Consider the following 12,509-nt stretch of genomic DNA (forward strand, 5'->3'; position numbering starts at 1 on the left):
TGTGTGTGGCTCCCTCACTGACATCAGTAGGGGTAAAGCACTGTGGAAGAGAGAGTAGCTTTTTGCTTTACATTTTCAAGAAACAAAAAGGCTACAGAGCTGATGCCCTCTGAGAACCTGAAATGCCACTAGCCTGTTCTATAACTACCATCTGCCAGGCTGCTTAATATACCAGCATTAAATGCCCCAGGGGCTAATCTGGCCATTTCGGTACTACAGTAATGGACATTCACTTCACTGTCCATGCAGCCCTTTTGCATTCTTAGTCATTAACCTGTTAAATAGTAGCGTTATCACATTCAGCAAATGATTCTCAGAACAGATGCATGACCTGTGAAAGTTAGCTACCTGCTCCCACAACAACAACCTCATAGTATTAAGAACAGTCAATCCTTGAGAAACAAATGACTAGAAGATCTGATGACTGAAAAATCCCCTGCTAATAAAGAAAATAACTTTAAAGAGGCACCAAGCTGTCCCTACTGTGTTATGTTAAAGAAGTTGTCTATATAGCATTTTAAATTATACTCAGCACATTCTCAAAGCCTTAAGGGTTTTTTTCCCCACTGTCTTTTCCCTGATGTACTCATCTCAAAAATGTACTAAACTGACAGGCCTCCACAACAAAAGCTACAACATCTGAGAGCCATCCAATCTGGCTTTAAAACACCCTCTTATGATAGGAGACAGAAATGTTTTTCAGCCAGGGCAGAAATGGGTGGCAGAACCCAAGAAAATGTTTCTTAATGCTAAAGAGACAAGGTGGGTGAGGTGATATCTTTCATCGGACCAACTTCTTAATGCTAAAGATTTTAAAAAGAAGAACAGGAGTACTTGTGGCACCTTAGAGACTAACAAATTTATTAGAGCATAAGCTTTCGTGGACTACAGCATCCGAAGAAGTGGGCTGTAGTCCACGAAAGCTTATGCTCTAATAAATTTGTTAGTCTCTAAGGTGCCACAAGTACTCCTGTTCTTCTTTTTAAAATCTTTAGCATTAAGAAGTTGGTCCGATGAAAGATATCACCTCACCCACCTTGTCTCTTTAGCATTAAGAAACATTTTCTTGGGTTCTGCCACCCATTTCTGCCCTGGCTGAAAAACATTTCTGTCTCCTATCATAAGAGGGTGTTTTAAAGCCAGATTGGATGGCTCTCAGATGTTGTAGCTTTTGTTGTGGAGGCCTGTCAGTTTAGTACATTTTTGAGATGAGTACATCAGGGAAAAGACAGTGGGGAAAAAAACCCTTAAGGCTTTGAGAATGTGCTGAGTATAATTTAAAATGCTATATAGACAACTTCTTTAACATAACACAGTAGGGACAGCTTGGTGCCTCTTTAAAGTTATTTTCTTTATTAGCAGGGGATTTTTCAGTCATCAGATCTTCTAGTCATTTGTTTCTCAAGGATTGACTGTTCTTAATACTATGAGGTTGTTGTTGTGGGAGCAGGTAGCTAACTTTCACAGGTCATGCATCTGTTCTGAGAATCATTTGCTGAATGTGATAACGCTACTATTTAACAGGTTAATGACTAAGAATGCAAAAGGGCTGCATGGACAGTGAAGTGAATGTCCATTACTGTAGTACCGAAATGGCCAGATTAGCCCCTGGGGCATTTAATGCTGGTATATTAAGCAGCCTGGCAGATGGTAGTTATAGAACAGGCTAGTGGCATTTCAGGTTCTCAGAGGGCATCAGCTCTGTAGCCTTTTTGTTTCTTGAAAATGTAAAGCAAAAAGCTACTCTCTCTTCCACAGTGCTTTACCCCTACTGATGTCAGTGAGGGAGCCACACACATAAGAAGAGAAGGACTCGTGGATCCAAGGGGAGAAATTTAAATAATAATACTCTGCATTTTTATATGATCAAAGCACTGTACAGACATTAACCAACTAATCCTTCCAGCAGCCCTGTGAGGTGGGTAGGTTACTAGGATTGCTCCTATTTTACAGATAGGGAAACTGAGACAGAGAGGTGAAGTGACTTGCCAAGGCCATAGGGTGTTTAAGTGGCAGAATCAGTAGTACAACTCAGGACTGCCTGAATCTCAACCCTGTACTCGTTTCTCCAGACCACATCACTGTGATAGTAGTAAACACTGATGTTGTAGTAGCACCCAACGGTTCCAATTAGGCTCAGGGGCCCCATTGTGTTTGGTGCGTTCTAGAAAAGACAGTCCCTGCCCTGAGGGCCTTACAGTATAAAGACATAAGCAGATGAAGGGTAACAAGTGGGGGGACACTGTACAACCAAGTGAGTCTGGTGATGAATTGGCTCAGCTCTGTTAGTTCTATGAATTGCAGTCATTCTTTGGGTTGGGTTTGGTTTGATTGGGTATGACCCCTGCCTTCCTGTTTCACCCATAGATTTAAAAGTCCATAAAAATGTCATCATGGGTTACAGTTAATTGTGTTACATTGTACATGCCATGATATTATTTGTAATTTTAATAAACTTGTTACCTACATTAGAGAATCTTGCAACTTGGACATTGACTGTGGGAGGTGGAAATGGCGTTTGGTAGTCTAGATTTTTAAAAAAAAATTACCTCTGGAGGAGGAAATGAAGCTGTTTTTTTTGATGCTGCTCCTTTTCAGATGATTAGAAAATGTATTCTCCTGATCTTTTCAAAATAGACTCCTTATGCCAAGTCACACCTTCCACCTCAACTGGTAGATGGTGGACTTGCATGTCCTATTTGAGAGCCAGCTACTGGACTTCCCTTCTCTCTTGGCTAGATGTTTTATGTACTGGGCTCTCTCCTCTAACTTACTGGACCTCAGCAATTCATTCCCCTTCTGTCTTGATTAGTCTATTTCTCTCTGACATCCTCTCTGCTCATTTCTCACATACAGAAGATCCTTTTGTCATGGTTCCTTTGTTCCATGGATTAGGCACTGACCTCTGTGGCTGTCCCAGAATTCATTCTTCCATGTTACCTTTCATTTCTGCTTCAGATCCACTCCTATGCTCTATTGAACCCCACTGCTCTTCTCTGCACCATCCATTACCTTGATCATTACATTCTTCCTTACCAAGTTGATTCTAGAGTCCTGTTATTCTTTGCTGTTTCTCAAAATGTCCTCCTGAGGCTTTTCTTGTATTGCCCAGTTCTCCTACAAAAAAAAGTAGCTCTCAGAAGCTCTCTCTTTAACCGAGAGAAACAGCCAGAAGACATCTCACTGCACAGCACCATGGGACTGAGAGAAAGAACATGGGCAGAATGTTGCTGCTATAGTGATTAAAGGCAAGATTTTCAAAGCACTCAGTATTGGTCTAAATCCGCTTCCATTGCAATCAAATTCCCATTGGCTTTAACAGGAGCAGAGTTAGGCCAGCCCTTCTTAGCGTAGGCACAATGTGTCTCAGGTGGCACGTGACCAGGATTCATCACCAAATTTGGTCTGCTGGTTGGATCATTAGCTTCTCCATCCCAGGCCAGGTACTGATGGGGAGTACGATGCCCATGCTGATCCATGCCACCCGGGTCAGTACTGAGAAATTCTGAAAATCCCACCTCAAAGTCTTATTGTTCATCTCCCAATCATCTAGCAAGGCATCCAGATTGTAAACAGCAAGAGACAAGGACAAAGAAATCTTCTTGTGTTGACTGTATCTTTACAGGCTAATTGGTCCCGCTACATACAATGCATGTGCGATGACAATTACTAGTTGTATGTTGCGTATATCGTTTCTAAATGGCTAGTGTTTCATTGGTTGCTAGCAACCTGGTTTCTGTGGTTAAATTACTCTTGGACCTATGTTTAAATAAGGAATAGTGTTTGGGTTACAAACTTCCTAGGTTACTGTGGTTAAATTGTGTATATTGTTTTGCTTGGTAGGTATTTTTTTATTATTATTCATTCTGGCCTTTTTCCCTTCTAGACTAATTTACCATATATCCTGAGTAAAAAAAATGTAGCCAAAATTTTAGCCAACACCAAACCCACCTCTGAATTGGTTTGCCCATTGCTTTGCATGCAAAATTAGACATGCATCTCATTTGGAGCTCCAAAACCTGGATCTGGACATGCAGAATGAGCAGCTGGAAGCCCACCTATCTAGTTCGCTTTTGCATGTGACTATGTGCAGACCCAAATCGGTGCATGCCCATTTTGGCAGACGCAATCAGCTGGATCCGCACATTTGGAGGCTGAGGCTATCCTGCCGTTTGGTGTGTGCATGTTCCATTTGTAGCAGAAATATTCCAGGGAAATTTTCCCAAACCTCCTTTTTTGGACCTAAGTCTGTAATCTGTCTGCCACTCAGAACTCCCATGGACTTCACGGGGAGTTCCGTAAGGATGATGCTTGCAAGAAACGGTACTTAATGTCTGATAAGGTAGATATATCAACTTGATTTTTATAGGTAACTCCTGCTTGCTTGGAGTGGCACATCCCCTAGAAATTGATTAGCCTGCTACAGCCTTGGCTAAAAGAGATGTGACATTTAGCTCCAGAGGTCCCAGGTTTGATCCCCATTGCCAACATTGCCATGAAATTGGATTATTTTCTCCTGGGAAAGGCACAAGTACATTCTTGCTGTATCTTTAAGGTAGAATACATATTTATGGAGCTGCGATGCTGGATCATCTGCCTCCAGTAACGCTGTCTCTTTATCCATTTTTCAAATAATCAGTCTTGAGAATGCCATGCCAGTATCTGAATGCTCAAGTTTGACAGTCTGTCCGTAATGAATGGAGCCATCTCTCCCTGCAAATTCCTCTCCCTCTATGTGCAAGTATCTGGTGCTACCTGTTCGGGATTGAAGTCTATTAAATAGTGCCATTTTTGTCCCTGATGCAATACATTAGTCTACATTTTTCAGTGATTGTTTCGTTTTAGAAGGTTTGGAGATTACTTTGATCCATTCACTGAGGAACACACCAATGTCACTATTGCCAGAGAACATTTTTACTGATAACATGAAGTGCTTTCTCTTGTCTGAGTCAGAGATGTCCAATGTTTTGGACGTGCAATAGTTCTTTCCTTCCAAATTTAGCTGTTGCATTCCTTGGTCGTGGTGTCCTATTCCAATGAAAGCAGGTGGTTGTGACTCTTGTTCAGAGCAACCATCACATTCCCTTTGCTCGTTTTTTTTTCTTTTTCTTCCATCCACTGCCCATACAATCGTCTCCTCGTTTCCTGGTTTTGGTACATGTCCTGAGTGCCTTGTTCAGGGAGATTCCAGGGCACTAGATTACAATAATCCAGCCTGTTCACTGACGTTGCAACACTATACCCTACAATTAATATTATTCTAATAGGGCCCAGGATGATTTGCTTTAGGAAACTGATATTGTTCCAAAAAATTAGGTGCTATGTATGCTTAGTAAAAATCTTTAGTACTTGAATTTCTGGCTATGGAGCCTCTAAAAGGTATTAATCTATTAGGGTGTACAAGGCTCTCTTCCATTGGGTCTGATTTTAGCTTCAATTCTGGTTTAATCAGAGTCCTCTACTTTAGCTCAGCATCATAATCTGGGGTCACCATTATTCAGCCAGATTCCTAAAAATATCTACTCTCTCTCACAGGGGTGTGGTCCAACTCCCACTGATGTCAATAGAAGGATTCCCGTTGATTTCAGTGAGTGTTGTTTTGGGCGTTAGGCAATTAACTTTGCAAAGCATTTTTGTGGCCTGGTAGGATGAATCTGACATCCCTTGAGACTGCTTCCTAAACTGGCCAGTGCATTGACCAACAAAAGAGTCCTAATTGGACAGATGCTTGTAAACTTCCAGAATTTCTCTTCCTGAGCCCTAAACCTTACAGAGCCTACAAGGCAGAGCCCCAAGGCCTTTCTGCTAAACATGATCTCCACAGGGCTATGCATCCTATCAACACAAAGATTCCCCGCTGCTCTGTTAGTGATGGTAATATAGCATTCAGGCCTGTATATTTGCCTGAAATAGAATTTTGGGTTTTGCTTGCCCGTTTGACTTTTGATATTCTTATATCCTTACTAACATGTGTGAACAAAGTCACTGTGTGTTGCTTCTACCCAACCAGATGGGTTTGTTAGTATAATGAGAAGACTCTCATGGGTGTCTCCGAAGCTATGCCTTTAGAGGCTACTTATGGGATGGTGCAGAGTATAGATCACCCCTTGCTCAGGACTATGCCTACAGTCATAAACAACAGCATAGTTGGCAGCTTTAAACAAAATACAGCTACACGTCTGCATGACATCAAGTTTCCAATCTGTGAATTAGCCTCTGGTGCCATTAGTTTTTGGCACAGCTAGAACCAACCTACATATACATGGATGTCTGCAGGAAGCCAATGTTTGCCGAGTACAACCATTGTATAATAGCAGCGTAGTTGTTTCTTAAACAGAGAGAGAGACCGGTGAGTGAAGTGGTAAATATTGCCATCTATTCCGTGGAAATGCACATTTCCCATGCAGCTCGCAGTCAGGAAATCAAAGCAAGTCACCATTTGTAATTGTCACAAGGGAAAAATTGGACTTTTTCTTTAGCTGAAAAAGCAAATGAGCTGGGACCAAATATGGAAAAAGAATTATATTTCAAAGGATGCATATGTAGATATCTGTACAGAATCCTGGACGTGTTTTGGGAAAAGGCTTTGAATTAAAGTGTTGCTTCAGTGGAAACCATGATACAAAATGAAAAAGAGACTAAAAAGTGCATATAATAGAAGTGATCACATAAAGCTGCGCTGATAAGCAGTCACTCACAGTGTAGTTCCATTAGAGAAGATGATAGCGATTTGAAAGGTTATGTTTAGTAGCGACCTTGTGACTCTGACTTCCAGGCTGTTAAAAACTATTTGTGTGACTAACTGCGTAGCAGTGCTACTCCTTCCCTCCCCGTAATCCAAACCACAAACCGCCCTGGAACACTCAAACACAAACCAGCCCCCCTACCTAGTGCCAGAGTCCCACATGGCTGAAGTAAGCAACGCAACGACCCGCAAGCGAAAGGAAAAATCAAACCCAAAGCAGGCTTGTATTAGCAATGTGCTCATGCACAGAGAAGAGGATTGCACAACCGAGAGCCAATCACGGTCTCCGGCGGGAAATTAAAAAAAGAAAAAGCAGAAGCCCCGCCCCCGGGAAATGCCCCCAAACAATCAACAAGCAAATATAGGCATAATAGAGCAATTACACAAAGAAAGAAGCCAAAATCCGCTTACTGTGAGCGGGCTTGGCAACATTCCAAGTCGGAAGGGATTGACAGTTATGGTCCTTAATCTGTAGCTGTAAACAATCTTCCAATGCAGGTTCCTTTGCAGCCTTTAAGTTCCAGTCAGCTGTGATAAGGCCTGGGATGCTTGCAGTTTGTTCCAAACCTGTTAGTAAGTTGTCTCATTAAGAATTAATCTCACAGCAGCGCTGAGAATCAAGCGCAATTGATTAGCGGTAATTAGAGTTGGCTGGAAAAAGGTAAATATTTCATGACCAATTAAAAAAAAAATGCATTCCATTTTTTTTTCATGAAATTGTTCATTTTTCCATGCAAAAAGATTTTTTCTTTTTTTCCTCAAAATTTCCAAAACATTTCATTTTGGCAGGAAAAACAATATTCTCTCTTTCCGTTTTTACTTGTTTGTCTTGTTTTCAGTGGAAAAAAAAAAAATAAAAGTGAGAGAAAGTGGGGAATGGGAGAACTCTTGTCATTTATTTTGCACCGGAAAAAGGGGAAACAAGAAAAAGACAAATTTTTTTCATTTTGTATTTTTATCAAAATGGAAACATTTTGAAGAAACAAATAGCTTGGCAAAACATTTAGATTTTTGTCAAGGCAGTATTTTCAATAATTTAGTTGAGTTTTAAAATTTTGACCCACTCTAATAGTAACTAGATGGCTCACCATAATCATTACGGGTCAGATTATGATGACTTTATTCACATTTAATAGTATCTCCATTGAGTAGTTAATGAGTGGTGTTACCTGTGGAGTTAACTGCCACCTAATATGAGTAAGGGTATTAGAATCTGGCTTTATAGTAACAACCAGGATTGAAGTACTATATGTTACTTATAATAAAATGGATGATATTTGTATAATAGGTTTACTCCTATCTATAAGAGATAATGGATGTTCTTTTTCCCCTCCATGGTGACACCCAGCATCATATACCTTGTCTCAGTCCAAAATACCTATGCACATGTGCCAAGCGCACTTGAATTTTGCTCAGGCAGTGGGCTTTGACGGTTGGAAGACTGGGAACAAATTGTACCCATTTTCCATCAGCCAGAGGTATATTTCCAAGTCTGATCTCACAGCCAGGTGACTGCCTCCAGATGTTAGTGAGATATGCTGCTGGGCTGGCACACTGTCAGACCACACACACACAATTTGAAAAAAGTGGTAGATATTTTGTCATTCTGACTAGGTATGTAGGGCCAGCTCCTCAGGTGGTGTAATTCAGTGTAGTTACATTGCATCAAAGGAGCTATGTCAATTTACACCAGCTGAGGATCTGCCCCATTTAGTTTACAAAAAAAAAATGACAGAAGAAAAGGAAAAATGGGCAGTTTTAGCAGTTTTAGCTCAAGATGCAAGAACAAAAGACAGGCTGTGGAATTGCTCCTCCTTTATAAAGGAAGCTCAGTGTGTACCTGGGATGTGTACTGTAAAAGGAGTAATTATGAGTGCATTGAGAATAATTCTACACATTATACTCACAATCACCCGCAAAGGGCCAGATCCTCAATACCGGCACACATCAGTGCAAAATCGCTGAAGTCAATGGAGCTATCCTGGTTACACCAGCTGAGGATCTGGTCCCCCAAAATGCATAAATATGTCCATATATGACATGCGTCTGATGAAGTGGGTATTCACCCACGAAAGCTTATGCTCCAATACGTCTGTTAGTCTATAAGGTGCCACAGGACTCTTTGTAGCTATGTACACATATTGGCCTGAAGGAGACAGAAAAAAAAGTTTGATTACACACTTCAGGTGAAAGCCTGACTCAGTTGAAGTCAATGGGGGGTTGCCATTGACTTCAGTGAAGCCAGGATTCCTGCCTTCATGTGAGTGAGAATTTGCTCAGGATATCATTCTGAAATGGCTGAATATGAATGAATCACTCCTGATTAATCAGCTGTTAAGAAGAAGTATTAAGCAGGGGGCGGGTTAGCCAATTTGCTAATCAGCGACTCAGTAACCACATGACCATCTGAAGAGAGCTACTTAAAGCATGACTCAGCTGTCGAAGTGGGAGAATGATTAGCACTGAAACGTTTATGTGGTGAATTTTCCCCTCTATTCTGGTTCATGAATTGCCTGCCACCAGATCATGATTTTCTCAGACTTACTTGTTAGTCAAAGTTATTTGCTGTGTAATTTCTGCAAATAATTTTTGGTCCTCAGATTGTTCATTGCACATATTCAAAATTTGAGCTGTGTTGCCTACTTTTAATAGTACATGAAAGTCACATGACACGTTTCGGTTCCCTGATTGGATGACAGTAACTCTTAGAATCAAGTTCCTGGTGCAAAAGCTCATTGTTACTGTAACAGAGTGGCCTGCCCCTTTTAGGGGCCAGAGGCCTGGGGCTACCCCAGCACAGTTCAATCAGCCCCTTGCCTGATGAGGATGGACTAAGGAGGTCAGGTGTTAGTATGGTGAACACCTGGGCCTCTTAATAAAAAAGGCTTACGAGAACACAGAAGGAAGCTGATGAGGAACCACAGGGAGGTGCCTGGATTCCTGTGGAAGACCCTGGAGTAGGATGTGGAAGTGGGGCTGAGACAGTGAGGCACTCCAGGGAAGGAGCCTGGGAGTCAGGGGTCTATCCCAGAGCCCAGAAGGGGCTGGGAACTGAGCCCATAGAGTGGGCTGAAGAGGAGCCCAAGGCAGTGAAAGACCTGTTTATTTGTGTGAACTTTTGGTTGGACTTCTGTTACCTGGAAGGGGGTTAGAACTACACGTAACTTAGCTCGAGGACTAACTCATGGACAGAAACAGGCCATCAGAGGCCAAAGAAGCAATCAGCAGGGAGTGTTAGCGGCAAACCCCCCCCTGCAATGCCATGCACTAATGCCAGGGGGCATTAAGACCATGAGTGGAATTGTTTACCATTACAAATTCCAAATTTGCTTTCCAGGAATATCCTCCAATGGTCACTTATAATTTGCTGTTTCTACAAACATACCTGCCAGCAAACTTATTCACTAGAACTTTCATTGGAAGCAAAAAAACACAGGGGATGTGAATCTAGCATTATTTAGAGCCATCCGATGATACCATTAAAAATAATATTGCAATTTCAGGAAGGTATTTTGGTCACATTCTCCCATATGAGGATACCAAGCCCTATTCTGCAAAAATAACAATAGACACTTGAGATGCAGGCACCAGAGTACCACCCTGAGCAAGAAAAGATATTGAGGATGATGATTTCCCTATTGAGATTATACCATGTCTTGCAGGAGTTTTAGCATCACTGAGAGATCTCCGAAAGGAAGATCACAGCACAACAAGGTCTGGTCTGCACTTAAAATTTAGGTTGATTGGAATAATACCTGATTAAAATTTGCTAATAGCTCAAAAACCACCTGGCTAACCAAGGGCATGTTAACCATTAAAGATATTATTGAACAGACAGTTTTAGCCTCCTTCACATATCTTCATGATAAATACCAGCTGCTGACAGAGCAAGGTCCTTTCTACAATAAGCTTTGACTCAAAATTATGAAGGAGCTGGGGAATTGTTGGCAGGCCACAAATAACACCCAACGTGAAGTGCAACTTAAAAAGTATGCTACCCAGAAACATTTTGTGGGTAACATATGCAAATGGCTGAACTCCTTGATTTATCCTATTGACTATCCCATAAAATAAAATGGGAGAAGAAGCTAACCATCTCCATTTCCTCTGACGGGTGGAACAATGTCTGACACAATATATACAGGTTTCAGAGTGGTAGCCGTGTTAGTCTGTAACAGCAAAAACAATGAGGAGTCCTTGTGGCACCTTAGAGACTAACACATTTATTTGGGCATAAGCTTTCATGGGCTAGAACCCACTTCATCAGATGCATGGAGTGAATTAGGCCTGAATAAAGACTGGGAGTGGCTGGGTCACTACAAAAAAATAATTTTCACTCTGTTGGTACTCACACCTTCTTGTCAACTATTGGGAATAGGCCACATCCACTCTGATTGAATTGGCCTTGTTAGCACTACAAAAAATAATTTCCCCTCTGTTGATACTCACCCCTTCTTGTCAACTGTTGGGAATACGCCACATCCACCCTGATTGAATTGGCCTCGTTAGCACTGACCCCCAACTTGGTACGGCAATGCCCATTTTTTCATGTGCTGTATATTTGTATCTGCCTACTGTATTTTTCACTCAGTGCATCTGATGAAGTGGGTTTTAGCCCACGAAAGCTTATGCCCAAATAAATTTATTAGTCTCTAAGGTGCCACAAGGACTCCTCATTGTTTTTACAATATACACAGAACATCCTGTTCTCTGTTTTTGCGTTTCTTTCAGAACAAAATTCTAAATAGATATTACTGGACTTCTGAGTGTTCGCATACAGCTGGATTCACCCCGCATAGAAAATGTTAGAGATATGACAGCCCCAATGCAAACCTGTCTCATATAATCTTTGAATGTCAAAGTATATCCACATTTGGGAAGGAAGTGTTTGATGCTCTAAGGAGACTGGGGTCAGGATTTCCCCCATGTTTGTGTTTTGGGCATTCTAGAAGATCTACCCTGTTTGAGTCATGCCAGGAAATGGATTGCTGCAGGACTTATAGTGGCCAAAAGAGTCATTTTATGAAAACAGTAATCTGCTATTTCCCCCCACCACCACCACATTGTTTGATTGGCTAACTGTGCTAACCAACACCACGCTCATGGAAAAACTGACATTAATCTGTAGAGGCACAAGATCCAGCGATGAAGACACTTGGTCTTTCATGAAAGCATTACAAACTGACTCCAGGTAGACTGGGCTTCTGATGTGTCTCCCTTTTTTTCTTTTGGTGGGCATTGTTAGGGAATTACTTTTCATAATATGCAGGAGTATTTATATCTGAATATTTCATAGTGTGTTATTGTTACAGCCACACTCCTGTTGCGCTTTCTTTGTCATTATATTTGAATCTGTCAGTATGGATATATTCAAACTTCTGAAAAATAAAATGTAAAATCTTTATGTCATCATAGCTATGTCGTTCACAGGTGGGAAAAATCCACACCCCCACGCAACGGAAGAATGCTTCCTCGCTTGGTGTTTCTACAGCCACAGAATTACCCTTTCTGTCAGTGTAGGCTCCGTCTATGCTATAGAGTTATGTTGGCATAGCTACGGTGCAGGTGCATTGCTATAGAGGTTGAACCTCTCTAGTCTGGCACCCTAAGCACCTGACCGATGCCAAACCAGAGAATTTGCCAAATCATGGAAGGTCAATATGTATCGAGCAGGTCTCTTTTTATTTATATCTCTCCGAGGCGAATAAACGGAACAACGCTTGCAACGCCGTCTAGCCAAGGCTTACCGGCTCTCTTCATAACA

The 12,509-nt window shown here is 41.5% G+C and overlaps 1 protein-coding gene and 1 pseudogene across 2 annotated transcripts in view; one reads left to right on the forward strand and one right to left on the reverse strand.

Moving 5' to 3' along the window:
• Positions 1-12,509, forward strand: part of SNAP25 (synaptosome associated protein 25) — a 98,278-nt gene that overhangs the window by 9,665 nt on the left and 76,104 nt on the right. The gene's annotated exons all lie outside the window — the stretch shown is intronic.
• Positions 4,451-5,126, reverse strand: LOC117874195 (annotated as a pseudogene).

Source organism: Trachemys scripta, chromosome 3 (genome assembly GCF_013100865.1).
Source record: "Trachemys scripta elegans isolate TJP31775 chromosome 3, CAS_Tse_1.0, whole genome shotgun sequence".
Taxonomy (NCBI): Eukaryota; Metazoa; Chordata; order Testudines; family Emydidae; genus Trachemys; species Trachemys scripta.